This window comes from Triticum urartu, chromosome 3, assembly GCF_003073215.2.
Source record: "Triticum urartu cultivar G1812 chromosome 3, Tu2.1, whole genome shotgun sequence".
Lineage (NCBI taxonomy): Eukaryota > Viridiplantae > Streptophyta > Magnoliopsida > Poales > Poaceae > Triticum > Triticum urartu.
The window spans coordinates 5,237,015-5,243,014 of NC_053024.1; positions in this window are offsets into that span (position 1 = coordinate 5,237,015).

Sequence of the window (6,000 nt, forward strand, 5' to 3'; positions counted from 1 at the left end):
CTAGCATCTGAACCGGCTAGGCCGCCTTCTCCATTGGCTAACGCTCCAGAACACCCGCCTATTGACAATGAGGCAAACCCTCCTGAGCCGACTTTTGACGAAGCCATTATGAATCCTTCTATAGCTGGACCGTCAAGCTCAACCAAACCACCGTCTCCACCTGCTCAAGATGTTCAAATTACTGGGAGCCGCTTTGTTGAGCCGGGGAACCCAACGGTGCTGGCTTGGTGCACAACAAAGCAAGAAGCATTGGAGAGGCAGAAGGTTCGCTTTGATGTTGCCAACTATGACCGTCTCAATGCTAGTGATATCTTATCCGGCTATCTCAGTCATGTACACTCCAGTCGTGAGTCTGAGATCGAGATGGTCAAGCAGCTTCAGTTGAAGTATGAGGTACGTTGTTTCCGGTTTACTAATATTCCTTCAGCCCCCAAGTCTTCAGATTATAAGAGAAACAGAATAACCTGTAAACTTAAAATATAGGCTGAGACTTTTACCTCTGAATCTTTGCCTGATATTGATAGAACAAAACTTCACCTATAGTCCCCAAGGACCGGTTTATTTTGATCATTAATGAATCAGTACTTTAGAATTTAAAACCGTCTTCAAAGTACTTAACACTCTGGTTTAACCTTGATAAACTTGCTGAACTGCGTACATTGGCCCCCAAGTGCCAAGTGCTGTTACTTTGTAAGGGACTTGGGACTTTAAATATGTTGGTAGAGTCATAAAAATTTGATTTGGCATACATTAGCCCCCAAGTGTTAAGTGGTTTATTCGTAAAGTACTTGAGACTTGAATCTTGAATTTGGATATTTGAATTTGAAACCAAGTCTTGACTTGTCTGAACGTTTCACAGAATGCCTTGTCGGAATTGAACTCTCAATTGACTCACGCAAAGACCCGGCTAGCGAGTCAGGAGTCAGAAATCAAATCTTCCACTTCCAAACTGCAAAATAAGCCTTTCTGCAATGGAAAATTTGAAGACCAGCTTTGCTGCCAAGGAGAAGACTTGGGAAAATGAGAAAACACTTCTGACCCGACGAGCTGAGACAGCCGAAACAGCTCTGAAAGAAATTTCAACAGAGCTGAACGGATTAAAGGGCCGAGTGTCTTAGATGGTTGCTGCTATCTTTGGTAAGCTGCCTGATTTGACCTTTCGTATATTTTTGCCAATCCGGAGTATAATCCGCCAACTGACTCTAAAAAAAATTTATGCAGGTCCGCGAAGTAAGAATCTGAGCCAAGACCCGTTGATTAAGCTAAAGGCAGTATACACTTTGGTTGAACAATTGTATATCGGTGCACAACGGGCTCTGGCTTCCATCTGTCATGCGAATCAAGGACCCAACCGGCTCAGCGACGTCCTGAAGAAGCTGTCCATCCTTCCTGCCAGGTTTCAAGAAGTAAAACGCTCCTGCGCGCGAGCCGGAGCTTTGACTGCCCTAAGCCGCTCCACGGCTTGGGTGCCAGACCTAGACCCGGCGGACGTAGCAAGAGGCTATCCTACCGTGAAGGAGGACGGGTCTCCTTTTGATCAGGATGACTTCATAGCCTGCGTCCATGAAGTCCGGCCTCAGGCGACTAGTCTTGGAGATGACACCAATGTGGACAAGTACCAGCCGGGTTTTGATAGTGAGAATAAGAAGATGGCCCCTCCCTCATATAAAGTAACAGACTTTATCCCATCAGTGAGAGAAGATACATTTGCCCCGGAGGTTGACCTGGTCGGCTTAATTGACGACGAAGCCAAATTTGTCGCCATGAACGGCTTTGATTGGTCAAAATCCAACTTCCAGCAGACTCAAGATGGTGAACCGGCGAGGGAGGGACAATGATCATCTTCATGGGTTTATAAAGCCTTGTAATAGCTTAGCTGTTAAAACACCGCATGTTTGCTTGTGCCATCGCGCATAAAATACTTATATGTGAATCTGTGTTTCAGATGCCAATGTTTAATGCTTGCTTATGCATCGCTTAATGCTTATCTCTGCAATGTTTGAACTCTGTTCCTGTAAATACAAAGAAAAGACTGGCATGGTGGTTTAGAACCAAACGGGTTTAAACACCTAATGTAGAGCCAATATATTTACCTTGATAAAAACAGAGACAAATATAAATTCGAACTTTTTTAGTTAACGCAACAGGTAAGCGTGTATAAGTAATGACCATACCTGATCCCTTTTGATCTTTAGATCGCCGGTTTAAATAAGCCGGGTGATTGAATTTGATAACTCAATATTTTATGAAAAGCTAATGCTTCTTGAATACTTAATGATCATTATACCTTAGTAGCTCATACCTTTTGATCCTTGAACCGCTGGATTGAATGTCCCGGGCGGCTATGTTGTCTAATAATTGAGCCAGTGAAGAAGACCAAGCTAATTTATTTGTAATATTGAAACAACAACAAACTAAAAGGCAAGCAATAAATAACAAGCATAATTTTAATCTTTTATTCAAAAGGTTGGGGGTTTCTGATTCGAATACGACCAGTAAACTGGACCAAAGGGGTTAAGCTAAGGTTCGAATATGACCATATAGCCCCCAATGGCTTTGGCGTTGCGCCGATCAAGAGGGTACTGACAGCTATGTTCTCTTTGGTTCGAATACGACCTATGTTTGAACAAGAAGCCCCCAAATGACCTTGAGAGGTTTTTAATGACCCTGATTCAAATACGATCCAAGTCGGACTCAAAGGGTTTAAGCTATGATTCGGATACGATCAAGAAGCCCCCAGTGAGTTTTGGCCTTGAGCCGATCAAGAGGGTTACGACAACTATGTTCTCTTTGGTTCGAATATGACCTATGTTTGAACAGGAAGCCCCCAAGTGACCATGAGATTTGCAGCTAGATTCGGATACGATCACAAGCTGGACCAAAAAGGTTAAACTTGATTCAAATATGATCAGCTCCTTAATAGTCATTTGTAAATAAGAAATAATAAAGATGCATAGCTTGTGAAAAGAAAAGAGACCGATGGTCTTACTTTATTGCTTATCATAGTATATACAACATGAACGTGTGTACATGATGAGAGCCGGTGGCTCAAGTGTAATATGGCCGAAGTTGAGCAATGTTCCATGGTCGGCGGGTCTTCTCTTCCGACTTACGTGAATCTGCATGCTCTCGAACGTCAATGAGGTAGTATGACCCATTGTTTAAATTTTTACTGACCATAAAGGGCCCTTCCCAAGGTGGGGATAACTTGTGTGCATCTGAAAGATCCTGGATGAGCCGGAGCACCAAGTCGCCTTCCTGAAAAGTCCTGGACTTAACCCGGCGGCTGTGATAACGACGCATGTCCTATTGATAAATTGCTGACTGGGCCGCTGCTAAGTCTCTTTCTTCATCCAACAAGTCAAGTGCATCCTGTCTGGCTTGTTCATTATTAGCTTCAACATAAGCCACCACACGGGGCGAGTCATGACGGATGTCACTAGGCAATACTGCTTCTGCTCCATAAACCATGAAGAAAGGTGTGTAACCCGTAGACCTATTGGGCATAGTATTGATACTCCATAATACCGAGGGTAATTCCTCCACCGAACAGCCCGGCGTTCGTTGTAAAGGAACCATAAGCCGGGGTTTGAGCCCTTTCAAAATTTCCTGATTAGCTCTCTCAGCTTGACCATTGGATTGAGGGTGAGCTACAGAAGAAACATCAAGCCGGATGTGTTCTCGTTGACAAAATTCCTCCATAGCTCCTTGGGACAGATTAGTGCCATTGTCAGTGATAATACTGTATGGAAACCCGAAACGGAAAATCACTTTTTTCATGAACTGAACCGCCATGGCTGCGTCACATTTACTCACAGGCTCCGCCTCAACCCACTTGGTGAATTTATCAACTGCCACCAGGAGATGTGTCCTTTTATCCTTAGACCTTTTGAAAGGTCCCACCATGTCAAGCCCCCAGACCGCAAACGGCCAAGTGATTGGAATCATCCGGAGCTCTTGAGCCGGCACATGCGCTCGTCGTGCACATTTTTGACATCCATCACATCTACTGACCAGATCTTCTGCATCAGCGTGAGCCATCAACCAGTAAAAACCGTGACGAAACGCCTTGGCCACTAAAGATTTTGACCCGGCGTGATGACCACAATCGCCTTCATGGATCTCACGAAGGATTTCTTGACCTTCTTCGGGGGAAACACACCGCTGAAACGCTCCGGAAACACTGCGATGGTATAATTCTCCATCTGAAATCGTCATGGACTTAGATCGCCGGGTTATCTGTCGAGCCAGGGTCTCATCCGCTGGCAACTCTCCCGGGTCATGTAAGCCAAGAACGGCACTGTCCAATCTGGGATGACATGAAGAGCCGCTACCAACTGCGCCTCCAGGTCAGGAACAGCTAAATCTTCTTCTGTGGGCAACTTGACAGAGGGGTTATGCAAAACATCCAAAAAGGTGTTAGGTGGCACCGGCTTATGCTGAGACCCCAGCCGGCTTAAAGCATCAGCTGCTTTGTTCTGTCGACGGTCAATGTGTTCCACCTGATAACCTTTAAAATATCCTGCAACGGCATCAACCTCTCGGCGATAAGCCTCCATGAGAGGGTCCTTGGAATCCCACTTGCTAGATACCTGTTGAGCCACTAGATCCGAGTCACCAAGACATCTGACCCGGCTCAAGCTCATCTCTTTTGCCACTCGAAGACCATGGAGCAAGGCTTCATACTCTGCTACGTTGTTAGTGCAAGGAAACATCAACCGTAACACATAACAAAATTTGTCACCTCGTGGGGAAGTTAGCACGACTCCAGCCCCAGAGCCTTCCAATTGCCTGGATCCATCAAAATGAATAGTCCAATACGTGTTGTCTGGCTTCTCTTCTGGCATCTGCATCTCTGTCCAGTCATTGATGAAGTCGACCAGGGTTGAGACTTAATTGCAGTACGTGGAACATACTTCAACCCATGAGACCCAAGCTCAATTGCCCACTTGGCCACTTGCCCCGTGGCTTCTCTGTTTTGAATAATATCTCCTAAAGGAGCAGAGCTAACCACAGTGATTGGATGTCCCTGAAAGTAATGCTTAAGCTTCCGGCTCGCCATGAACACCCCATAAACAAGCTTCTGCCAATGTGGATATCGTTGCTTAGATTCAATTAGCACTTCACTGACATAATAAACCTACCGCTGAACCGGATGCTCTTTGCTAGCCTCCTTGCGCTCTACCACAATAGCCACACTAACAGCCCGTGAGTTGGCAGCCACGTATAACAATAGCGGCTCTTTCTCAATTGGAGCAGCCAAGACCGGTGGCTCAGCCAGCTGTGCCTTCAGATCCTCAAAAGCAGCGTTCGCAGCATCACTCCAAACAAAAACATCCGTTTTCTTCATCAACTGATACAGTGGCATAGCCTTTTCCCCTAACCGGCTTATGAATCGGCTCAAAGCAGCCACACGACCCACCAGCCGATGAACATCATTGACGCAGGTTGGTTTGGCTAGGGATGTAATTTCCTTGATTTTCTCCGGGTTAGCTTCAATACCTCGGTTAGACACCAAAAAACGCAAGAGCTTGCCGGCTGGCACTCCAAAAACACACTTGGCCGGGTTAAGCATCATTTTGTAAACCCGGAGATTATCAAAAGTCTCTTTCAGGTCCGTGACCAAGGTTTCCTCTTCCCTGGATTTCACCACTATATCATCCACATAAGCATGAACATTGCGCCCAATTTGATTGTGAAGACAATTCTGCACACACCGCTGGTAAGTCGCCTATGAACTCTTAAGCTCAAAAGGCATAGAGACATAGTAGAAAGCTCCAAAAGGAGTTATAAAAGCTGTCTTCTGTTGATCCTTGACTGCCATCCTAATCTAATGATAACCGGAATAAGCATCTAAGAAACTCAACCGTGCACAACCCGCCGTAGCATCAATGATCTGATCAATACGGGGGATTGCAAAAGGATCAGCCGGACAACCCTTGTTCAGATCTGTATAATCCACAAACATATGCCAGGTGCCATTCTTTTTGAGTACAAGCA